This window comes from Ictidomys tridecemlineatus, chromosome 7 (assembly GCF_052094955.1).
Source record: "Ictidomys tridecemlineatus isolate mIctTri1 chromosome 7, mIctTri1.hap1, whole genome shotgun sequence".
NCBI lineage: Eukaryota > Metazoa > Chordata > Mammalia > Rodentia > Sciuridae > Ictidomys > Ictidomys tridecemlineatus.
The window spans coordinates 71,732,592-71,759,875 of NC_135483.1; the positions used below are offsets into that span (position 1 = coordinate 71,732,592).

Here is a 27,284-nt window from a genome sequence, read left to right on the forward strand (position 1 = left end):
CAAATTCAAAGCCAGTCTCAACAACTTAGTGAAACACTATCTCAAAATTAAAAAATAAATAAATAAATAAATAAAAAGTGTTGGGAATGTTGTTCAGGTTAAATACCCCTGAGTTCAATACTTGGTACTGAAAAGATAAAAAAAATAATAGAGTTCTTGTATTATGAGATGATGGACTCAGAGCTTTACAGTTCCAGGTTTGAAAAACATCCCAAAAGAAATAGAAAAATAAACCACACTTTGCATTGGTATAGTTTAATAATGCATCATATCTTCTGCTCACTGTAGTAGCTAAAATTTTCTAAAAACTGCTGAGGGTCTTCACAGAAGGGGAAATACATGATGTAGACATTCAACTTATAGGACACCTTTTTCAGTGCAACTCTGTCATATTCTTAACCTTCTAATAAAGCACACTGAATAACCAAAAATCAGATTATAGATACCAAACATTACAAAAGAATGGAATACCACCTGCTGGTAAACAGGACATTTGAGAATTCTCAGTTTATCTCTTGTTTACTACCAAGGAGTGGAGAGTTATTCTAAAGTATGACAGCTTGAATGCTCAGATAGCATCTGACAGACTTCCTTTTCATTCAGTTATGTTTAGCGCTTGAACTTGAAATTTTATACAGACCGCTGGAAGGGTTTCATAGTCTTCATCGTAAATCCTGATTATCAAGCAACACACACTGTTCTGAGAAAATCACTCTCTTGATATGGCTCTCCACCTGCAAAATCTGATGTTTTAAAATATTTTAAATTTATATACATAAAACATTAAAAATGCACATAATAAGGGAGTGCTATATAATGTTTCAATGCCTGTGTATATCGTGTAATATTTAAATCAGATTAAACACCTTCTCAAATATTTATCAGGATTTTTGGTGAAAACTTTCAAAACCCTTCTAGCTTTTTGAAATGGACCATACATTTATTATCTGTTTTCTATAGTCCTTAGAATTTCTTTCTCTTATCTTACTAATTTAGTAACCACTGGTCAACCTTTCTCCTTCCCCTTCTCATATTCTTCCCTGCCTCTGGTAGAAATCTGATTTTTGAAACAAATTGGGAAAATGTTAATCTCTCAGGAGTGTATTCATTAGTTAACACTAAGGTAAGAACACTGTAATGTCAAAGTATTCATTCATGAACTAAGTGTTTTACAATAGACTGAATAGATGGACTAGCCCCTCTTCTCCGCCACTTGACTCATAGTAACTGTCTGAGTTAGTTAGCTTTTTTATCACTGTGACCAAAATACCTGACAGGAATGACCTACAGGAGAAAAAGCTCATTTGACTCACAGTTTCAAAGGATTAGTCCATTGTTGGTCACCTATATGGCTTGAGGCCCAAGTTGAGGCAGAACATCATAGTGCCACCATCTACTGAGCTAGATATGGCAAATGAAAGCTTCTCAACTCATGACATCTGGGAAGAGAAGAGAGAGATAAGGGAGTCAGAAACAAGATGTAGTCTAAGAGCAGGCCCCCAATGACCTACTTCCTCTAGCTATACCCACTTGCCTACAGTTACCACCCAGTTGTCATTAAAATTATTAATCCAGTAAATGGATTAATCCACTTATGAGAATATAGCTCTCATACTTTAATGATTTCACTTTTGAACATTCCTGCATTACCAAACACATGAGCTTTTAGGGTAACACTTCATTATTCAAACCATATCACTGCCCAAATCCAGTGTCGTGGAACCAGACTCTGTTCCCCGGACCACTGGCCCTCTGAAAGAGTTGGCTCTTTGCTTCAGTACTGGGGTGAATCATAGAGGCTGATGATTGATCCCAGTGGGTTTACAGAAGGAGCTAATTTACCTTTGGGTGTCATGAAAACTCTGGGGTCCTTAACACATTGTCTCCAAAGTCACCATGAGCATCGACAACCAAATGTCAGGTGTGAGAAGAACGATGGTGTGGAGAGGACACCACAGTTACAGAAGAGGCAGAGTAGGTGCACTAACACTGCCATTGACAACAAGTGGCCTCCACCACCGGACAAAGAGCATGTGAGAAGTGAGGGACTAGCAGTGCAGCCACCTCAGTTCAGCACATTAGAAGGGAAGCATGTGTCGTTAGTGGGCAAAGCCACCTTTGCCACAAGTTCTTTGTGGCACTTCCAAGTATATAGTCTCGGTTGTCTCCAGAATATAGATGCAAAAAACAAAAACATCTTATGTGTTGGCAGCTGGCCCATTCTGTAAGCAACCTGATCTTAGAGTTGCTGTTCTAAGGGCAGAGTTCAAAGCAAAAAGCAAATTTCTGATCCCTTTCTAAGGATATGATTGGGCTTGTTTATAGCAATCAGTCTTGATTTGAGGAAGAGCAATTTAAATCCATAGAAAACCTAAGCCATTTTTTTTAAACACAAAAGGATATATCATTTTTAGATAAATAAAACAATTCAAGTGAGGGAAAGGTGAGGAGAAGAATTAACATTTATTGAGCATATGTGGCATATGCCACCATATACTGAGCTAGATATCCTCTGAGTTTATCTGATTTAGCCCTAACAAAATCCCCTGAAAGGTGAAGAAATTGAAGAATAGAGAAATTATGTGATTTGCAATCACTTGATTTACCAAAACTTAAAAGAGCTATTAAGTGGCAGGTGGGGATCAGAATAGAAAATTCTGTGGTTCTACGTCCAAGGTGTGACTCATCACATCTAATGTTCACAATGTTGCCTAACAAAAGATTTTTCTTTAGTGACTCTTTCTTCTTGAAGAAAATCTTCAACTTACTATCCATCAGGTCATTGCTACTTCGGTGTCTAAGGCCATGTGATTCCATCAAGACTGGAGTTCAGGCTCTTCAAACATTTCTGGGCCTAGGGAAGGAGAAGGGGAGGTTTTCTGAGTTAGAAGAAATGATCTCAACTAGGCTTTGAATCTGAATTGAAGAGATTGCTGGGCACAGTGGTGCACACCTGTCATCCTTGCAGCTTGGGAGGCTGAGGCAGGAGGAGCACAAGTTTAAAGCCAGCTTCGGCAAAAAGCAAGGCGCTAAACAACTCAGTGAAACCCTGTCTCTAAAAAAAAAAAAATGCAAAATAGGGCTGGGGATTGGCTCAGTGGTCAAGGGCCCCTGAGTTCAATCCCTAGTAGAAAAAGAAGGAGGAGAAGGAGGAGAGGAGGAGGAGGAGAAGGAGGAGGAAGAGGAAAAGGAGGAGGAGAAGGAGGAGGAGGAGATTGCTTTCTGCTAGAAGAAATGGGTTTTACTTTCATGAGCAAACTGAAGTCCTCCCCCCCTCCTTTTCCATTGTAGGAATGAGGGCCAGAAATCTATTGGAGTAAGGAAGAAAGTGGCATTATTATAGATCTGATTAAACACAACCACTCATTTCAATCAAAAGGTGGCTTATATCTAAAGACATGGAAATGAAAGAAAGTTCCACTTTTCTTTTCTAAGGATGTTCATCCTAGGTGTGATTAGACCATCTCCTAGCATCAGAGGGAGGCAAGTATAGACCTAAGATGCCACAGCAGCAGAGCAGAGCTTTGTCCCCAGAGAGTTGACAGGAGCACACCTACAGAGACAGGCATGATAGCAGACAGGAGTGGAGGACCCACAGGCCTCAGGGTGAAGTCTGGAACCTGAGAAGAAAAGTATCATACAAAATCAAACTCCCGAGACCACTGACCAGTCTTTGAACCTTTTAACCACGTGTCATGCCTTCCATTCCAATGTCTTGAGTCCTGCAGAACCTGCCAAATGGTCTTCCTTTATCACTCCCAGATTTCCAATAATATTTTATGATCCTAGCTTCAAAACTTTCCTCCATGCTCCATAGCGCATTTGTCTCAACATCTGAGCATTTCATTACACATTCAAAAGTGTTTCATAATACTTCTGCTTTCAACCCTCCATTTTTTTTTTTTTTTTGAAAAACTTAAAGTGTCTTTGTTTTAAATCTGGAACCCAGAGTCTTCCATTAAACGAGAAGGTAACACAAAAGAGCCTTGGCAAGAATGTTGTTTCATGCAATTATTCCACCATGCAGGACACTGCCTCACCTTTCTCTATAAGGAAACAACACATTTTTAGCACCCAACAGCTTTTGAGTGTGTTCTGCAATAAATAGTAAATTCGGGGGTGGGAGGCCGGAATAATTTTAGAATCATCCTACTCCACTATTTGCTTTCAGCTTATTTTTAATACGATACTCTTATTTTTAATAATTTGCCATTTTGTTATGTAATAAGTGAACTGAGAGTAAAAAATGAATTAAATTCTCAAGTCTAGATAACTAGCAAAGAGGCCATACCAGGGTAAGAAAACAGTCTCAGTGGTGCGCCCCCAGTGGTGAGTCGGAAGACCTCAGAAGGATCATGAGGAAGGATACTTGGACGTACTTTGGAGGAACTGTAGATGCAGCAATGATCATGAACACCGTGACATCAAACAAACATTTTAATATACTGGGTGAAATGCCAAATAAGATGAATTGACAAAGCGTAGGTGAATCATGTGGATTAGTCACGTTTTAGATGATATTTATAATTCTATCATTGGTCCTTTTAAAAACAAAACCCACATATCCTGAAGCTTTGCATATATTTCTACTAGCTGGTGTCAGCGATGCTTTAATCATTTATTGCTCACTAAGTATAACAACCAGATGTTCAAATTTTAAGGACATCCCACCCACTTTCCAAACTCCCAGTACAATCCTAATTACCCACTTTCAGCTACTTGTTTCTTTGACAGTGGCTGAAAACACTGTAAAACTGGCACCAAAGTGCCACGAGAGTAAAACATGTTAGTAGCATTGTCTACTTAATAAGTAGCTGTTTTGAAGATGCCAGCTGGAAATTCCATAGTCAGTTTGGACATAAAATTTTCCTCTCTGATAGTCAAAATATTTTTGTCTTCTTAAAAGTGAGTTATAATTTAATGGGGGGAAAAAAGAGGAATTTTGGAGATAGAACATGGATGTTCAAACCCAGCTTCATCTATTTGTTCACTGTGAAATCTTGAGGAACTCACTTATTTCGTGGCAAAATAAGGATGAAAATATTTCCCTCAGATCACTCTGGGGACTCAGGAGGCAGAAATGAATGGATACATGTAACGGGGGCTCAGTAAACTGCACACATCCACAGGGAAGTGTAAATTGTGTATAGGAGCTATGAAAGGATCATGCATTTTTTACTGATTAATATAAAAATCCATTTTAAAGGTGTTTAAAATATAATTTGTGAAAGAAAATTAAAGTGCCATGTTAACAAACAACACATACAATCGCATCTGCCAGGGTGGGAGATATAATATACAGGCCCAGAGTAAAGTAAAAAGCAGGAAAGGAGGGGAAAGAAACCATCTGTCTTCTGTGGTATCTCTTGCATGTGGTCTTTATTTGCTACTGAATGTGGTACTATTGGGCAGGGGTACCCACAGGGTATGTGTAGACCTCACGTGGGACCACCCAGGACTCAGAGCACAAGAGCTGACTCCTTCCTGTGGCCTGGGTGCCCACTGAATGAGGTCAGGGAAGCAGGTGACTGGGAATCCATCCCAGTATGCCAAGGAGGCTCTAAATCCTCCACGCATGCTCCATTATCTCACCACCCTCCACTTACAAAGCAGAAATCCATAGATAAAATTATTAAGAATTTCACGTTGGAGATAATAAAGCATTCCACCCCATGTACAGGGCCCTTTCTGAGCACGGGTCTTCAGGTGGCTAGGTGGGTGGAAAGCCCATGAAGCCCTCCATCATCACTTGATGTTTTGGGCTCTAACTTTTCCAAAGTGGTGGCATAGTGTAGTCAGCATGAAAACAGGCTCTGGAGTCACATTGCTGATTTCTATGCTGGCTCTGCCTTCCACAAACGTAATCTTGGGAAAGTACTTTTTTTTTTCTTTGATTATCAATTTCTCTTCTTGCAAAACAAGTGTGATGAGAAGAACATTCATTTATGTCATAGGGTCATTGAGGAAATTATATAAATGAATTTATGCAAAGTGCATAGTTAAGGGCCTGGCATATTAAGTATTATAAATGCATTTTTATATAAATTCACATTGCAGATGCAAGAAGATTTCCAAAAAAAATGTTTGAAAAATGAAAAATTTCATGTTTGGAATCCTTAAAGGGAAAGGTAAAACTAAAGAATGAAAACAATATGTAGATTACAAACACTAGCCAAAGAAATATTGTGTCACCATATTCATAGCAAAGTAGTTTATAAGACAAGAAGTATTTAACAGAGATGAACATTTCATTCAAAGGAAAGTTTTATTTTTCTTTCAATAGTAAGATATAATAATCTTAAATTTATTTGCAAATTAATAGCATTGCCTCACAATGAGTAAAGTTAGAACTACTCTCTTTGATCAGTGAAAATGTCCTCAATGTATTTCATAGTCCATGTTTTCTAACATTGGAATGACCCAGAATAATTGTTTGTTGAATGAATGAATAAATGAACTGAATAAACTAAAAAAATTCTAAGAAAACACATAGTGGGAATTTTTAACATATTTCTTAATACCAATGTCAGCAGACAAAAAAATTAGTAAGGGCATAGGTGATTTAAAATGCACAAATAACAAATGGACATAAATAGAACATTATACCCAATAATTGAAAAATACATATTATTTTCAAGGTCTCTCATTTAAAAACTGAACATTTGTTCATCCATACAGGAAATATTACAAGGATGCAATGTTCTTTAACCTTTGTAAACTCAATTGATGGAATTCACCATAGTAACAGACTGAAGAAGACAAAAAATCATAAGACGATCTCAATAGTTTCAGAAAGGCATTTGATAGTCCAAAATCTATTAGTAATGAAAATTTAAATAAGAATTCTTACTAAGTAAGTATTGATTTCAAAAATCTACAAAAATATACTTTATACTATATGGTGAAATGTTCGAATTGTTTCCCTTTAGAATGAGGCATAAAACAGGAATGCCTCTTATGACTGATACGCACCATTTTCTTTCAGGCAATGGCACTACAGTATTCAACAGATATAAATATCAAGATTGCTGGGAGGCTGAAGCAGGAAGATTGCAAGTTCAAAGCCAGCCTCGGCAACTGAGGCCCTCAGTAACTTCAGGAGACTTTGTTTCAAAATTTAAAAAAATATAAAAAGGGTGGGGGAAGCCTCTCAGTGGTTAAGGACCCTAGTTCAATTTCTGTTTTTTTTTTTAAAGTGCAATTATTGGAAAAGGGAAAACAAATTACTATTTAGAGATGATATCATTTTATAAGTTGAAAGTTTAAATAAATTTTTAGATAAATTGGAGAATTAAAGAATAAGTTTAGTACGTTTACTAATCACTGGTCAATACATAAAATCATGTTTCTCCATACATTTGCAACAACTAGAAAATAAAATATTTTAACATTATCATTTATAATAGTACCAAAAATCGATATTTAGGAGTAAATATAATAAGAGGTGCATACAATTTCTACTAAATAAAACATCTTTTGAAAAAGTATAGAAGACATAAATAGAAAATACACTATGTCCATAATTGGTAAAGTTCAAAGTATTAGGAATTTCAATTCTCCCCAGATTGGTCGGTAGATATGGTAGATATAAAGTAATCTCAATCAAAGTCTCAGTAAATATTTTATGAAAATTGAGAGGCTAGTTGATGAAATAAGTGTGGAAAAGACAGTGGACAAGTATAAACAAGACAAATTTCAATGAATTTGGAACAAGGTAAAAGTGCTCTATAGCACTCCAAGTATATTATAAAGCTAGAGTATTCTAACTGGTAGTATTGTTGCAAAACAGGAAAAGGGACAATTGGATAAGGAGAACACTCAAGCAGATCCTCTTGTGTATAGACACTTGGTTTTGACACATAAAGAATAATGAAGAAAGAATGACATTTTCATTCAATAACAGTTGATTAGATAAGTACATGGAGAAAAATGAAAATATTATTCTCTTTTAAAACATAATGGAAATATCAACCTCAGATGGATTATAAATATAAATGTACAAGGTAAAAGCAATGAAGAAGCTTCTACAAGTTAGGAAAGCACCTTCAAGGCTTTCAGTGGAAAGTAATTTCTTCATAACAAATACACGAAGCACCTGCAATAAAGGACATGATTCACAAACTGGACTGCATTAAAATTTATAATATTGGTCATCAAAAATATGATTTGAAGGGTGTGAAGGAAAGCTACAGAATCAGAGGTATTATTTGCAACATAAACAACAAATAAAGGACTAATAATTGAAATGATGAGTAAATAAGAAAAGAGAATAGAAGTCTACTTAAAAAGCAAAATCAAGCAAACACACAAAAAAATGGGACCAGAGACTAGAGCAAACATTTCACAGAATATGGAGTCCAAATGGCCAATAAAGATGAAAAGATTCTCTCACCTTGTAAGTCACCCATCTGGCTAATGCAAGCCCTCTACATGATACCTCCCTTACACTCCCCAGACCAGCTAAAGCTAAAACATCTGGCAAGACTAAACCACTAAACCCTAGGGAAGGTATGGAGCAAAGGGAACTCTGATTTCCTGCTGGGAGGAGCATAAACTACTACAAGGTCTCAAAATTTAAACATGAAAATAAGCTATGATGCAGCAATTCTTCTCTCTTAGGTACACACTCAGCACAAATTTGTCCATATTTATATCAAGAGGCATGTATAGAAATGTTCCTGGCATTAAAGTTCATAAGAGCTAATAACCAAAATGTCTGACATCAGCATAATGTATGTAAAAACATGCTTCTGGGGCTGAGGTTGTGGCTCAGTGGTAGGACACTTGCCTAGCACAAGTGAGGCACTGAGTTCAATCCTCAGCACCACATAAAAATAAATAAATACAATAATGTCCATCGACAACTAAAAGAAAAAATTTTAAATGCTTCTGTATTCATACCACAAAAGACTACACAGTGATACAAAGGAACAAACTCCTAGTATATGAAAAAAACATGGAAGAATCTCACAAATATAATATTCAGTGATTAAAAACTAGACCCAAATGAGTATTCACCCTGTGGTTCCTATTATTTAAAGTTCAAATTAGACAAAACTATGTTAGAAATTCAGGATAGTGGGGTTTTTTTTTCTATTGTAGTTGTAGTTGTTGTTGTTGTTTTAGAAGAGAACTCCTTTAGGATTAAAGAAACGACCATTTGAAAATAGGTTCTCTTTCCCCAAGAATCTCAATATCTATCTAATGAGGTCATGTATATAAAAATGCATTAAAAGCCAAAACACATAAACCATTAGTTTTATTATTTTATTATAGTTAGATGACATCTAAAGTTTGTTTGTTTGTTTGTTTTCTGACATGTAGTCAATCAGACAACAAATGTGGTCACATTAGCCAAAATGCATTAAGTAAACAGAGGGCTGAGTTTCCATGAAGGGTCTATGGCAGATGGGATGGAGTAAATCTTCATTGCATCTCATTTCTGCTCATCCCATCTGAATGCATCCTAAATGACTTTTCCGAGTCAGCAGGAGAGGATCAGAGAATATCTCAGATAATGGTTCCTCAATGTGCTTATTTAATCATCATCTTCTCTTTTTGTCTGGCAAATAACTCAAGCAGAGTGCAGCCATAACTTCCTCTCTAAGATCAGGAAAGCCATGATTTGTCTTTTAAAAGTAACAATAAAAACAACAATAACAGCAGCAAGAACAACCATGACAATAATATTACCCTTACAATAAGCTTCACAGCTTATGTCCCTTTAGTACAATATTCATAAAAAATCATAAGCACACTAATGGAAAATTGTGCTTACCTACCAACAACTTTCTTTCTTTTTTTGTTTTAAAGAGAGAGATTTTTCAATACTTATTTTTTAGTTCCCAGTGGACACAACATCTTTATTTTATTTTTATGTGGTATTGAGGATCGAACCCAGCGCCCGTCGCATGCCAGGCAAGAGCGCTACCGCTTGAGCCACATCCCCAACCCCTACCAACAACTTTCTAAATTGAAAAGCTATGACTTTTGCAAATATTTTATTTGTAGCATGCACACACACATGTACACATATGTAGCCTTAAAAATTACACATAAGGGTCTGGAGCTGTAGGTTAGTGGTGGAGTTCTTGCCTAGAATGTTTGAGGCCCTGGATTCAATCTCCAACACCATAAAAATAAGTAAATAGTATAAAGGTGTTGTGAAGAAATATTTTAAAAAATTACCCATAAAATGCAAAAGCTTTTATATCTTTGTCTCTTTCAAAGGTACCTGATTATCTTACAGGGACACATATCTTTTAAATTTTAATGACAGTATTTGCTGCCTATCTGGTTTTATATTTTCATTCATGCATTTATCCAATATTATAAGCATTATTACAGAGTTTCAAGAACCATATATTCTGAAATCTAAATATGATTATTTTGGGAACAAAGAAATCAAAAGAATAAAAATAGTATATTTCTTAAACAGATGACTTGGAAGTTTAAACACTTCAGGGTTAAAAAACAGTATGAAATCAAGATACAAAATGAATAAGCCCTAAAGAATTTTTTCCCATTAATGTTAATTATTGTCTTAGTATACAAGTTATCTTTCAGTCTGATCGATTATACTTTTGGTTTCTAGGCAACAACATTCATCTTTGAGGATAGAAAGTAACACTCCTGTCTTCTTATCCATTTTTACTCTCTGCAACCAAGTTTTGAAATGTGGTAAGATTTTTGATCAGTTTCCTCTGAAAGATAAAATGTTATTTTATGACCCAGGGATAATCTAGGGGGAAAAATATTATGAGTTTATTATAAATGATATTGCCATCTACATTCTTCTCATGGTCATGAGTTTATTATAAATGATATTGCCATCTACATTCTTCTCATGTTTCGATGGGGTATTTATTTATGAGTAGAATTCTGGACCCAAGGGTATATATGCTATGTGAACTTTAGCAAATAGTGCCAAACTGCTCTCCAAATTGGTCATTTCAGTTTAGTCTTTCACCAGATCTAGTTCAGGTATTTTTATTTTGATAGTATTGTCAAATGAATGCTTATATCTTCCCTAAATTTGTATGCTGAAACCCTAAGACCAAATGTGGTCATATTTGGAGGTGAGACCTTTGGAAGGTAATTAGGTCATAAGTGTGGAACCCTCATGAATAGAATTAGTGTCCTTATGAAATGGACCTCAGAGTTTTTCAGTTCTTTCTGCCATGCAAAGATAAACCAGCAAATCAGTTATCTTCAGCCTGAAAGAAGGCCCTTACCAGTACCCATTATGCCAGCATCCTGATCTCAGATGTGCAGCCTCCAGCACTGTGAGACATAAATGTTTGTTGGGTAAGACACCCAGTTTCTAGTGTTGTTACCACAGCCTGAACTACAATAGTTGTAAATGGTGTACATTTGTAAATTTTTATTTTGTTAAGTATTTAAAGTATATAGAAATACTATTATTATTTGTGTACTGGCTTTGAGGTCCATGCCAATGTAATACATACACTAATACATAAATGTGTGTATTAATTTAATCAGCTATCTTTAGATTTTAATGTAATTCCATGTATGTAATCATGTCTTCTGAGAAAAATTAGTGATTTTATTTTTTCCTTTCTAATCTTAATAACTTTAAACTATTTTACTCTTATCTTATTGACTAAAATCTTAATCTTGAAGGAAATGTTTCAAATCTAAAATCATTAAATACAATATTTTCTACATTATAACACTAATAAGGCATGATGCTAGTCTCAGATTGCTGGCCATGTTCATCATAAACAAATGCTACATTTTATAAACTGCTTTCTATTAATATTTGGTCTATTTTTCTCCTTTGTCCCCAAAATACATCTTATTACATTGATTGATTTTTCAAATGGTAAACCAAACTTTCATAATTGGAAAATCTTCTTTAAATGTAGTTCAATTTGCTAATATTTTCTTTAAAATTTTTATATATATAATTATGAGAAAGATTGATCTATAATTTAAATTTTTTATAATGTCCTTGTCAAATTCTGATGTCAAGACTTGCTTCATAAGCAAGTTGGGAAGCATTTTGTTTCTTTGTTTCTAATCTCCTAATGAATGTATGTAAAATGCTGTTATTTCATTCTTAAATACTAGAAATATTTTACTAATGAAGCAGTTTGGTACTGGAATGTTTTATTAGGATTTGTTGTTTTGGTTTTTTAATGAGAAAATTTAAACTTTTTAACTAAATTCCCTATAGGCAAAGTATTGCTTATATTTCCAGTTTCTACTTGATGTTATTTTGTCAGATTTTAGTTTTTGAAATGTGTTTATTTCTTCTAAATGTTCAAATTTGTTGGTGTAAAATCACTCATAGTTCCCTCCTTTAGTATTTTTAATTCAATAGGATCTGTAGTGATGTCTCTTGGTTTTGGTGTTGTTGTTGTTGTTTATTTTATTTTTTCATTTTTAACATTCAGCATTCATGTTTTTGTACTCTTTTAATCATTCCAAAAGTTTACCGATTTCATCCATATATATTTTTTTAAAGACAGCATTTAGCTTTATGGAATTTTCTCATGACACATTTTTCTTTCCCATTGTTGCACTCTTTTAATTATTTATGTTCTTCTATCTGTTAAAAAATAACTGCTTTCCAACTTCTTGAGGTGGTTGTTTATATTACTATTTATAGTCTTCTTTTCTAATCTTTGAACTAAATACTACAATTTGCTTCTTTAACCACAGCTGTGTATGAATTGAACAAGATTTTATATGTCATATTTCATCACTCAGTTCAAAATATGTTCTCTTTCAATCATAATTTATTTTTAAGCCACAGGTTGTTTATAAGAATTTTGCATAATATCCAAACCTTTAGGGATTTCTTAGGAATCCTTTTATTAGCCCAACTACTATCTAATGTGACCAGAGAATACAAATTCCAATTTTATTTAGTTGGCCAAACATGTTGTATGGTGCCTTATTAATAAATGTTCCCTATGTACATGGAAATAGAATGTGTCTACACATCTGGGATAGTATTTTCTATGTATACATTAAGGTCAGATGTCTTAAAGGTATTGGTCAAATCCTTTATGTTATTGTCCAGTTTTTATCTATTTTTCCTATATATACCTGAGAAGGATATTAAAACCTTTTGCTATAATTTTAGAATTTATTATTCTTTTAGTTTTATTGTTTTTTTTAAAAAAAGGATGTTTAATCTGTGCTATAAGAAACCTATGAATTAAGAAACGTTATATCTTTCTAATATATTTATGTAAAAACTTTTGTTTAAGCCTACTTTTCCTGCTATTAGTATAGTTATGAGAGCTTTCTGTTGGTTAGTTTTTCCATTATTTAGTCATCTTTTTACTTTCAAGCATTCTGTATTCTTCTATTTCTATGATAAACATCATATGGTTGGGTTTGACATTTTATTTCAATATGATGTATTTATTTTTAAATTATTATCCTATCTATATTTTATTTAACATTATTACTAACATATTTGAGATTAAATTTACCATTTTATTTCCATTTGTCTCATCAATTCTTGTCTTGAGCTAATTTAATATGTTCCCCTACTTTTCTCTTTATTAGCATATACACCACACACACATATACACACTTTTTAAAATTTGTGCTTTTACTACTTCTCAGCCAATGCAAGAACAGACATTACTATTCAATTCCATATATCTCCTGTATGATTTTTTTGTTGTTTTTGTTGATATATACTTTAATTCCAAATATTTTAAACTTCACAACACATTATCATTGTTTTAGATGATCACTATTCACTTATATTTATATGTTCATCTTTTTTATATTTATCTTTTTTTAATCTCCCATCTGCATAAAAAATGCAGTTTGGTGCTTTTTTCTCTACCTAAAGAAGTAAATTCTCTTTTATTCTCTTCAGTTTTCATCAGTTTACCATGATGTGCTTGCCTGTGTGTGGGTTTCTTTGGGCTTCATAGAACTTTATTGAATCAGTTGTTTCATATTTTGGAAATATTGGCTATTTCCTTATATGTTACTCCTGTCATCCTCTGCTCTCCAATTATACCCAGTTTATATCTTGCACCATTATTTGCTGTGTCTTTTAAATTCTGTATTTTTTCATTTTCTTTTATATGTTGTTTAATTTGGGTGTTTTCACCTGACCTGAATTCTGCTTTACCAAATATTTCTTCTTCTGGGTCAAATTTTCTCTTAAACTCACCTGTTGAGTTATTAGTTTTTGTGACTGTGCCCTTTCAATCTAGAATAACCATTTGGCTTTTAAAAAATAAATTACTATTCTCTGCCAAATTCTCCATCATAAAAATTATCTTTTGAATGTTTGCCACCATTATTTGTCAAGTCTGCTTCCCAAATTTCAATATCTAGATCACTTACAGATCTATTCCTAATAGATTTTTCCTACTCTTGATTTTGGGTCATTGGGACATCTTTTGACACATTCTATTTTTGATGGAATGTTAGACATTATCTCTGAAAAGTTTCAGGTACTCTGTTAGACATGACCTTTCTACAAAACAGATTTAATTGTCTTGTTTTAGGCAGCTGGGGGAGGGCCCAAATTGATCCAAGGACTGAGAGGATTCCAGACAGATTCCGTTTTTTGTCAACTTTTGTCCACTTTATTCTCAGAGTTTATAATTTTAAAAGTGCCTTAATGAAAGCCTGAAGAGATTAGTAGGGATCCCCTTTCTTGGTCAGTCATAAACTCAAACTTTTAGGTCTTTTGACTACGAAAGCTCTGCTTTCTACTTCATTTTTATCTCTCCATTCCTTGTAGTGTAGGGACTGGTGACATCTTCAAGAGAAAATTGAACTAATATTGGAAGATATAAACCTTTCTTATAAGCCTAAGCCAAAATTGGCCCAATGAAGAATAAATATTAGACTAACTTCTCTTTGGGCCAGTTTTGCTCAGGATGTTGGCCCTTCAAGTCCTGGCTGCTTTTATAACTCTGAACTACCATATTTTTTTCTTATACTGTCAAAGGTTGAACACCATCTGCTTAGCCACTATGGTCAATGCTGCTTAGGAACTAATAAACAGCTAAAATTAAAAAAAAAAAAAGCAGAGGAAATGTAACCTCCTGGACTTGGTTCCCCAAGGCCTGACTTGTCATTCTCTAATAAAACAAATTTAAAAAGTGATCTTTAAAGGCTAATGATTGAGAAACAGTAGCTGAAAGCCTTGAAGTTGTTCTTTGTTATATAAAAACCCAACTAGAGCAACTCATGGAAGGAAATCCAATGGAGAGAGGAAGAAAAATTCTTTATAGTATCTGAGTATATGCTACTCAAGAGAGGAATGGCTCTTATAAATCTTTAAATTTTAATTGAATTCCTGATGTCTTGTTGCATGAGAAGAATAGTGAGGCCACTGAGGCTGAAATGTGGAAACTCCATCAAAAAGACTTCCACGAAATGCTTTCTACAGAGCATTATTTGATATTTATCTTTTTCTTTGCCTCAAAGGTACATTGAGCTCTTCTCTGCATTTATACTGCACAGATGCAGGAAATGGAAGTTTTCAAATAATTTGAAATGGTTCCTAAAACTGTAGTTTCATTTTGCATTTAGAATGGGTGAAGTTAAATTAGTTATGAAAAGTTTATTCTATTTTTTTTTTCACACTGTATAGCAATGGAGAGCCAGGCTAGGCTGATTATTTTAGAGAAAGCAACAAACCGAATGTGATATTTTCCCTGTGCACTGACCTCATTTGAAAAAAATAATTGCTCATGAGTTAGATTTTAGATGTAACACTCAGCTGCCTCGTGAGTACTGTGTGTTCCCATCTTTCCCTGACCCACTCTCTCACATATCCCTCATTGATCAGGATTCAGGCAATTTTCTCAGTCACTGTGCATAACAATACCCTCCAATTCTCCTTTTTCAGCATTCTTTCAATTCTTTGATTCCTTTTTGTGGGAATCTGAAAGAGAATGAATAATACAAACCTAAAATTTTTAAGGAAATTGAACTCACATAGGAAGATATAAGCTTTTCTTATAAGCCTGAGTCACAATCCTTTGAGGTTTGAGGAAACTTAACAAAATTCCCTGAAATGAACAAACAGGTGGTCTGAAGTGGTTGCAGTGCTACTTACTCATTAAGTTCTTGGCACAATCGATATGGAAGATGCTTTTGCAGCTGGTATAGGAAGTGGTGTGTTACATAGACATAGATAAGATTTCTTTAAGAGCCTACTGATTATAAATCCAAACTACTATAACACGGCTATCTTGATAAGCAGCTACTACAGAAATTAGAAACTGAAAGGTTTCTTGCAGCAAAGAGTCACTGGCCTGATCAAGTTGAAATCTTTAAAATTTTAGGCAATCAGATATGATTTAAACATCTAGATTATAGGGTTTTGGCGGGGAGGAGGGGAGGACGGGATTTTGGCCCAGGGGTGCTTATCCCTTGAGCCACATCCCCAGCACTTTTTATTTTTTATTTTAAGACAGGGTCTCACTAAGTTGCTTAGGGCCTTGCTAAGTTGCTGAGATTGGTCTCGAACTTGCAATCCTCCTGCCTCAGCTTCTCAAGTTGCTGGGATTACGGGCATGAGCCACACCGTGCCCTCCTGAGATTATTTTTACACATAATTCCTGAATCAAGTAATAAGAAACATAAAGTGAAAATTACTGCCTTTTTAAGACAGAAGATTGGGGACAATCAACCATAGTTATAGAGAATTCTTGTAGAGCACATACAAGCTGCATCTGGGCCACCTAGGAACTTGATTGAAGGTGCTCAAATGCCCAGCCTCTCCCTGCCCCATCTATCGAATCAAACCTCTAGGAAAGAAAGCCAAGAATTCATTCTGAGGTTCCACAAACACCGCAGGTGGTTTCTATTCATGGTATCCTTTTAAAAGCATTGATTTAGAGTAACTTTCAATGCTTTAGTCAAATTGCTTTTGCAAGTTTATTTTTTCTAAGAAAACCAATTAAGAAAATAAGAACTTTTAGAAGTCGACATGATGCTCAGTAACTTACCCGACCATATTTTTGCATTTTCATTCAGTTGTTAGTCTTTTTATTGCTGTAGAGCAGGTATGGAATAATGGGGAAGCAAGAATACACCAAAGACAGTGAAGACAGCCTGTGCTCACTCAGTAGCTTTCCTGTTTACAGTTTTGTCCAGATTGTTTGCTGCCTTGAACTACAAAAAGAAAAGAAAAAATAAAGGAAAGCTTAAGATACAGTAAGTTTTATGTATAGATTTTTTTTTGTTTCTCTTTAACTGCATGAATAAAGATTTCTTTTGTGTATATTTCTAAGGAAAAACTCTGTAAGGTAGATAAGCACTTCTAGATTTCATTCTAAGTAGCCTAGAAGTGAATCCTAAAGAACAGATATTACTCCAATTACTCAGTTAATCAACCAGACACTATACTTATAAGATGGATACACAGATGAGAAGCCAAAGGTCCTGCCCTCAATAAATTTTCTCTGGAGAGAGACCAAAAGGCAAGCTGTCACAGAATATTGAAAGTAACACCAGAAGAGCATAAATACTGATGATCTGAGAAGGGAACCTATCCCACTTTAGGAGATCAGACAGAGCAGGGTTCCCTGGCAAGGTATAACCTGAACTGAGACATTAAGAGTGAATAAAAATTGAATGAAGTTCACCAAATTGTGCTATGTGCATGTATGTATGTATTTCAATGCATTCCAATTTCAACATTCTATTACGTACCAATTATGAATAAATAAACAAACAAACAAATAGAATGGCCAATAGAACACAGGAAAGGAAACGGGGAAGGAAAGAAATGAGGGAAGGGGTAGTATTGGGGATTGAAATGGAGAAAACTGTGTCATATGCATTTATGAGTATATCAAAATGAACCCCACTATTATATATAAACTATAACGCACTAAATTCTTTTTAAAGAATCTATAAGGATTAATTCATGAAAAACTTTAAGATGACCAAGCAAAACTATTGCTAATGCCAATACCCATTCATTCATCTAGTTGTTTGATTATTATATTCATTTCATGCATTTAGTGACTTAAACATATACCATGGGTAAAGTACTAAACTAGACCACAAGGACACAGCTGTGGAAATGTCAGATGACATGTGTCCCCATGCAACAGAAGAGACAGAATGGAAAGTCCTCTGAAGCAGCTGTCTGAAAGAAGTCCAACATAATGAAAAGATTCTCTGTCCTGCTCATTATTGTACCCACCAGCCACGTGGGGTCATTGAGCACTTTTACTGTACTTAAGGAAACTGAAGATGTAGTTTTTTTTTTTTTTAGAGAGAGAGAGAGAGATTTTTTTAATATTTATTTTTTAGTTTTTGGTGGACACAACATCTTTATTTTATTTTTATGTGGTGCTGAGGATAGACCCAGCACCCCTCGCATGCCAGGCAAATGCCTACCACTTGAGCCACATCCCCAGCCCGAAGATGTAGTTTTTAAGATTTTATTTCAACTTAGCATACGTACCCACGTGTGGCTATTGGCTACACCTATTATATAGGGTGATAGAGACAGATTCCTTACCTGGGTACCTAGAGGGTCTCAAAAATAGGAAGAAGTAACATCTTAAGAATTAGCTGAGATAAAGTGAGGCTGAAAGCAGAGGACAACAGCAATAGAGCTGGGGACTGGAGATATACTGCCTGGGGAAGTGGAGTAAATCCTAATCCTAGCCAAGGTAGGATTTCAGCATTAATGAAGCCCTGTCACCAGTGCAAGGTAGTGCTGTTGCTGTCATCCTGAGGCATGATGGGACTAGTAGGTCCAAACCTCACCCCCAGCAAAGCATATATTTTCATTATTAGCAGGATTAAATTCACAAGCATATTTGCTAAGCAGCTCAGGTTTTTGAAAAAAAAAAGCTGTTAGCTTCATGGTGCTTATTATTTTTAATATCATTTAACACAGAAGAAAAAAATATTTGAGGGACAACTTACCCAGATTGAATAGCACAGTACATGAGACCACTGTGTTACTTAAATTTAAAAAAAAAAAGAATCATTGCTTTTCTCTGTAAGCCTAACAATGTAAAAAGAGAGAAATGGGAACTTTTCTAAAGGAAGCTCCTTTTGAATGTTAATGACAAATTTCTATCATGTGTCCATTAGTTTCTATAATATTTCCCTAACTTTTTATCCTTTATTATCTTCCTAATTTTTAAATTCTTTTCTTTGAACAGGCATTATATCAAAACTACAGTAGACTTAATTTTCCTTCTATTGATGAATGCAAATCTATTTTTTTTAACTCTCAAACTTAGGACATGAATTTTTCAAACAGTAAGGTGGATTTTCTCCGACGATCATATCTTGCAAATGATACTTTTAATTTCTCTTAAAGTTAACATGTGGAAGGTTCTCCAGGGCCTTAGATAGGAGGTGAAAAAATATAAAAATAAAGTAAATCCGTGCAGAAATTAACTTTGAACCAAAGTTCAAAGACACAGAATAGATCCCAAATTAAAGAAAAAAAAGTCTTAAATAAAGAAAAATGGAGTAGATCAAGCATACTAATACTTTTCTTTCAAAAGTGAAAAACCAAGGCCACAGTGGAAGGTTATTGTTATACATAAAGCATAAAAGGAGAACCTCAAGGGTAGACATTTGGCAGGACATGTCCAGAACCCACACTGTGCAAGGAGACAGAACCTGGAATAATGTGTATTGAGGTCACCAAAGAGGTGACTCTATACACAAGCCACAACATTTCTCTTTGGAATAATATGAGGGAACATGGGTAGGTAAAGGAAGAAGGGAGGGAACAAAGGAGGAGAGAAAACTGAAAGGGGAGAGAAAGGAGGGGGGAGGAAGGATGAAAACAGGAGATACATCATCCACTCCCAAATGCCAGGCTGACTTCCAAATACCTAGAAAGCCAAAAAGGACCACAGTGGGACTAGAGTCCTTCACTAGATGGTTCTCTGGCTTGCCTGAGATAACCCACATAGTGTATTTTTAGTATCATAACCCCTCCCCCACCCACAGTTTAGCTTTCCGTGGTTTTAGTTACCCATGGTCCATCTTGTCAGAAAATATTAGGCAGGAAATTGAAAAAAAAATAATTCGCAAGTTTTAAACAAACTTTATCATTTTTATTGTTATACTTCTTCTGTTTTATTGTCACTTATTATTTTTAATCTCTTACACTGTATCTGATTTATAAATTAAAATTTGTCATAGGTGTGTATATATATATAGGAAAGAGTAGTATATACAGATTTTGGTACTATTTGTAATTTCACGCATTCATCTGTATCTTGAAACATAATGTCTATGGATGAGAGAACTTTTGTATAAATTATTATTCCTTAGTACCTTTACATAAGGAAGAAGGTATTTTGGGTTAAAAACAAATTAGCATTTCAATAATTGGACATTTCCCCCCCCCAACCAGCTGTTAATAAAGTAGTGTTCTAGAATTAATACTCGAGTAATATGTGTTCTTATTTTATGAATTTGTTTAGTAGTCTGTCCCCAAAAGGTAAACAATGCAATTTCTTGAATGGGGAAGGTCCCGTTGATGATGTCTTACCTCCTGTGGGGATTGACAAGGTGACCATCCATTGTCCATCTCAGACAGCGGTCATTCTCTGTCTTTAAGTGCAATGTTCTCTTCTTATGTGTTTTAAAATGTCTACCATATGAATTACAAATATAAGTCCTGCTCATTATAATAATTCAAAAGGCAGAGATATGTTTAAGAGAACTGAGTGTTCCGCATGTATCACCAATATAACTTTCCCAAATTAGCAATCTGTGTCTCACTTCCATACTTCTATTGGCTGTAACATCTGTACACCAACATAAAGAATTTGATTTAATTCTTAATGCAGATGGGATCCCTCTATACATATTGTTTCATAATTGTCTTTTTTCACTTAAACATATATCAAGGAGTTAGGGAGTGTTGTTCAATGGTAGAGTGCATGCTCAGCAAGCATGAAGCCCTGGGTTCAGTCCCCAGGACCAAAATCTATCTATCTATCTATCTATGTATCCAGATATGGATGGACATGCATATATATGTACATACGTATGTATGTATATATCTTGTAGGCTTTCCTTTAAGATTAATGTATATTCATAATTTTTTTCATGTCTTTATACATGTACTTTGTTTTCTTTTTTTGCATTACAATTCTTATTATACATATATACCACAATTTTTCATATCTCTGTTTGTATATAAAGTACGTTGACACCCAATTCGTGTCTTCATACATGTACTTTAGATAATGATGTTCATCACCTTCCACCATCCTTGCTAATCCCCTGCCCCTTCCTTCCCCTCCCACCCATCTGCTCTATCTAGAATTCATCTATTCCTCCCATGCTCTCCCTCCCTACCCCACTATGAGTCAACCTCCTTATATCAGAGAAATCATTTGGCATTTGTTTTGGGGGGGATTGGCTAACTTCAGATTATTTTTCTCCAAAACCATCCATTTATCTGCAAATGCCATGATTTTATTCTCTTTTATTGCTGAGTAAAATTCCACTGTGTATATATGCCACATTTTTTTTTATCCATTCATCTACTGAAGGGCATCTAGGTTGGCTCCACAGTTTAGCTATTGTGAACTGTGCTGCCATAAACATTGATGTGGCTGTGTCCCTGTAGTATGCTGTTTTTAAGTCCTTTGGGTATAGTCTGAGGAGAAGTATATTCATGATTTTAAAATACTATGATAATCTCCAGTATAAGTTTATCATATTTACTATCCCCTTTATTGAGGAATATTCAAACTTATATTATATGTTTGCTATTGCAAATGCAATGGCACATTATTTTGGAAGCATTTCTTCTTCCTCCCTCCCACATTTTAACAACCACCTTAGTAGACTCACTGTCTCAACAAGGTATAAAAGATATAAAGAAGAAAATAACCCAGAAAACCTGTTAGAGACTGAATGTTTGTTTCATTACCAAATTCATAAGTTGAAACCCTAAGTACCAGTGAGTTTGTGTTTGGAGATGAGATTTTTAAGAATGTAATCAAGGTGAAATCAGGTCAGAATTGGGACTCTAATCCAATGGGAGATATTCAAGAACTTTGTCCGCACACCTAGCAAGAAGTGGTGCACCTGCCATTCAGACAGAAAGCTCTTACCAGAAACCTTAATTGGTCCAAAACCTTGATCTTGGACTTCCACCCAGTCTTCTGAACTGTGAGCAAATAACTTTCTAATGTTTAAGCTATCCAGCCTATATTTTTATGGCAGCCTTCACAGAACAATATGGACCCTTATTTTCTGAGATACAACAGTGAAGATAATACACTATTATAAGTAAAATCTATTGGTTAGCAATAGGAAGTAAGATTTTCATCAGGATGAGGCAAAAATTTCCCACGTAGAGCTGGCTGAAAGTTGAAAAGTCCTCTGAGAAAAAGTGACTGGGAAGCCATACCTAGATAGATGGAATAACATGCAAACTCAAAGAAAATGATGTGTAACAGCTAAAATATTCCCTCGCCCCAACAGTTTCATTGTTTTCCACTAAGCAAAATTGCATGTGTCAGATTGGGGATGTAGGTCAACGGTAGAGTGCTTGCCAGTCATATGCAGTTTCTGTTTCACGAACAATTTTTCACATCCCTTTTCTCTTTGTTTTTCATAAACTTTTTATTAAGAAGAGCTGTTGAGAGATATTCACTCTCAATTTCTCTTGGTATTTTATATTATGTTTATTGCCATGTACTTTTAAAATGTTGTATTTTAAAAGTACATGGCAATCAATAGTTGTTTCCTCTGTGGATTTTAACTTCTTCAATTAAGAAGGTCATCTCTGCACTCTGGCTACAACAAACATAGTACTCTGCAAATTGAGCTACAGATTCAAGGCAATCCTATTAAAATCTTAGCTGGATTTTTTTTGCAGGAAAATGGCAAGATAAATCTAACTTTCATGAGGAAAAGCAATAGACCCAGTGTAGCTGAACAATCCTGAAAAGAAGAACAATTAAGAAGACTTATATTTCCGAGTTTCAAAACTCTACAAAGCTATAGTAATAAAGACTGTGTGGTGCTGACATAGGTATATATCTAAAGATAAATGGAATAGAATTGAGAATTCAGAATGAACCCATGTATGTATGCATGTATGGGAAATCAATTTTCAACAAGTGTTCCAAAACAACTTACTTGAGAAAATGTAATCTTTACAACAAATGCCTCTGGCACAACTGAATACACCTATATGAAAAAGAAGTTGGGACCTTCACATCTTATTCAAAATTGCACAAGAATATTGTGCAATTCCATCTAACAAAAATTTTCATAACATGAAAATACATAGAAACGAAGGTAGATTATTAATTGCCAGGGACTGAGGGAAGAAGGAATGAAGAGTGACAGCTAATAAATCTATAGGACTCCTTTCTGAGGTGACAAATTAGATAGTTGATGTTCACTTGTACAACTTTGTGAACCCACTAAAACCACTCTTAGAAGGGATCGATTTTATGGTAATGCAATATATTTAAATATGGTATGTGCTCGGCAATAAGTAATACAAAGAAAAGATAAAGCTAATGAAGTTTTTAAAAATGTTTCGTACCAACAAAACAATAAATGCATCTTTTAGAAAGACACAAATATATACAGGAACGTATTTGTTAAAGATTGCCTTACAAATCAATGGAGAAAGTGAACTCTTCAATAATTGAACACGTGTTCAGGAAATCAGCTTTTTATTTGGAAAAAGATAAAATTAGAAGCTCAGTTTTACTATATATACAAGTTCCAATGGGATTGCAGTATAACAAGTATAATTTTAGAGTATTAGAATAAAAGTTAGGAAAATAATACTAAGTCTTCCAATCCATGAAAATAGGTTATATTTCCATGTAGATCTTCTTAGGTGTTACAGTTTTAACTGTAAAAAAAATTATAGTTTTTTTATTAAATTTACCCTTAAGTATTTTATTCCATTAATCTTGCTGCAAATAGAATTATTTTGAAATTTCAATCTTTTAGTTGTCTTTTGTGAGTGTATAGAAGGGCAATTGATAGTTCTGAATCCTTGGTGATTAGCTCTCAAAATGTGTGAGTTTATATGTGAGGGTGTATTTCTCATAATTGAAATACATGATTATATAATCCGTGAAAGAAGATAGTGTTACTTCCTTCTTTCCAATCTAGATATACTTTATTTCTTTTTCTTGCTTAATTGCCTGGGTTAGAACCTCCAGTGCAATGCTTAAATGAAGTGGCACAAGTGGGCATCTTTGCCTTTTTTCTAATTTTAGGCTTTAACAATTAAATATGATTTTAGCTGAGTGCAAAATACTGTTCTGACAATAGACATTTTAATATTTGGTGAGGAAAGTCCTTACCAAGAATTTTTTGAGATTTCAAAAAATATCCATCCACATTTATTTTTTTCACAATAAGTTTAAAATCAGCACATCATCTGCAAAAGTGTGTGGGAGTCTGGTTGCCTTAAATATGTATCTCAGTGTAAAAATAATATATATTTTATGGCAGTGGGGCTAATCATGCAGGAATATAGTATGTGTTCTGGCTTCCTTTTGTATTCTTAATTATCAGTTTTATACTATTCATTATATAGGTCTTGGATCTTTATTGAAGTTATTCATAGACTATAATTTGTTTTGGTCAGAAGATTTAAAAAAAATGTATATTCAGTGAATGACCAGTGTTCACAATTGCCCTATTCCTTATTCCCTGCTTTGTCTTGAAAAAACTTCTTAGGTGTCTCTTTTTCTGTAGGCCTCTGATCTCTTTTTGCTCCCCAAACCTGGGAAAGTACAAAAAGAAAAAAAAATGTAGGAAGCTCCATGCTTGTCAGCTTCTGGAAACTGGGTGACCACAGTGAGGCCTCATTCTTGTGAGACCTCACTGATAACCTGCATTGGATGTCCAGTTTTCCCTTCAAATATTCTGCTGACCTCTGCTGGATCCTCCTTTACCCATTATCAATAGCAACAACAAAAACAAAGTCTTTTCTTTATTGATTCTGAGGTGCTTGTACATTTCTGAGATTGGAACATTCTTCTTACTGTGATAGTCTTTTAATGAATGAAATGTATACAAAATCTTGTATCCACGTACCACACTGAAACTTTCCTGTGGGCTAATATATTTTTAATTGAGTTTCTTGTGTTTTCTCAGTAGACAATCCAATTATTTTCAAATAATTAGAATTTGTCTCATATTCCAACATTTATTCCATTTATTTCTCTTTCTTGTCATGTTAGTGAGAAATGCCAAAATTTTGCTGATTGATACTGTATTTTTACTATATTACTATTACTGTATTGTACTATAAGCAGGCACCATATCTGTTCCCGAATATAAATAAAAGAATGATCATTTTAGTCAACTGAATATATTAGTTGAAGTTGGGTTTAAATTGTCTAGATTTAAACTTGCTTTTAAGAAAATTTCTTTCCTTTTCTATTTTAAAGCTTATCCATCTAAATCATAAATGACCCTGAATTTTTATCAAAGGCTATTTTGATAAAATGTTTTACTAATTTTATATTTTTCAATAATTTGTTAACTTAAGGATTATCACCAAAAGAATCTTAATGGTAAAGCTTCCTAGCCTATCTGAAATAAAATTTATGGTGAAATTTGTAATACATCTGAATTTTGCAAATACCTATCAAGTATTTTCCTTTATTTATAAGTAAAATTGGCTTATATTTTTCCTTTTATTAATTCTATCTTTATCAGATTTTGGTCCAGGAGATAACTGTACCTTAAGACCTAGATAAACATACTATAAAACTGTGCCCTACACTCTTTCAATTCTTTAGTGTTTGTTTATAATCGTCTCCAAGAAGATCTTAAGAGCTCATGTCTAGATTATTTAAGGTCTAGTATCCAGAGAGTACATTTTCTTCATCTTCTTTAAAAATATCCTTCTAGTTAGGAACTGCTTTTTCTGACTAATCTCTGACTAAAGTCCCCACACTTCTACTTCAGCTTCTGTTGTTTTTGAGAATTATTTTGGTAGATTGTACTACAGTGTTTTTCACATATGTGTGTTGTCTTCCAAAAGAGATTTCTGTCATTACAATTATAATTTTATTTGCAAGGCTCCACCACTTTTAAAGTATTGTCACCATATGTCCTGTAAATGCTTGCTGAACTGAACAAAAATGGAATTATACTTTTTTTTTTCATTTCGTATCTATTAACATCAGAGCACTTTTGCAGGAAGTATTTCATTGTCATCTTCATTCTTCCACTTATCAAAGATATATAATGGCATTTATTAGACTAGTGTGCAATTAAAGATACCTGCGTCTGTCCTCTGAGTCAAGGATAAAATCCAAGGCTTGTTTCTGTGTGCAGCACAGCATCTGATTCACAGTGGGACACAATAAATGACAATTATGTGAATTAGTAAATTGTGTCTACATACTTCTGTAGTCAATTAATTCATCAACATTCATTAATAAATTAAAAAGAGCTGGTGTGTTTGAATACAATGGGAATCATTTATTTGAAATAATACCTAGCAACTGACATCTTGAGACTTACATTAGGGACTCCTCCAGAGAATTGTTCAGCTTTAGCAGAAAACCCTCCTCCCCTTGGCAAAACGAACATTAGCTAACTTGAAATAGCACTTATGCAAATATCCTTGTAATATTAAATTTGTTGGCATCTCAGGAAAATGTGTTTGGATATAAAGACATTAAGAATAGTTTTGATTTTTAGAACTACCATAAAGAGCATATTATTCTAATCTTACAAATAGATCTGTCAGCTATCCTTGAAATGTTCTCTATTGACTAACAATTTTAAAAAAACATGTAGCAATTTAGATATGCTGGTTTTTTCCAACTGAAAATTTTGTTTAAGACTTTATCATCTAATCTACACATGCAAAGTAATGGGGTCCACACAGCCTTATCATATCAAACAATAATTCTAATGACAGCTCAAAGGCCTCTCTTCTTTAAAAAGTTCTATAATTTTTTTAAAATAAAATTCTAACTAAAAATTTTAAGGAGCAGTTAAGTTTATAATTCTTCATATAATTCATTACAATGTGTGAATAAAGCCTTATTAAAGGATAAAGAAATAGATTTTAAAAAAGAAAAAATTCCTGCTTATGCAAGAGACACATCAAAGGCTATTAGAGTAGAAAAGAATACCTTTGTTTCACTGCATAGAACTAAACACCTACAATTAAGTGACTATGGGTTTTCTTCTTGCAAATACACTCACATGGACTGGACTCCTATGTTTCTCTCTGTCTTAGCAGTGGTCATGTCCAGATTTACAAGAAGAAATCTGGGAACCCTGTCATTTCTTCCTCATATGAAATACAC

At 34.3% G+C, this 27,284-nt stretch overlaps 1 long non-coding RNA gene across 1 annotated transcript; it reads right to left on the reverse strand.

Annotated features, from left to right (window-relative positions):
• Positions 1-314: 314 nt before the first annotated feature.
• Positions 315-17,132, reverse strand: LOC144365303 (uncharacterized). The gene is made up of 4 exons (XR_013423615.1): positions 16,971-17,132; positions 2,769-2,854; positions 1,314-1,439; positions 315-743 (listed from the first exon to the last, which is right to left on the reverse strand). It is a non-coding gene; the product is annotated as an uncharacterized LOC144365303 (long non-coding RNA).
• Between the last annotated feature and the right edge of the window lie 10,152 nt (positions 17,133-27,284).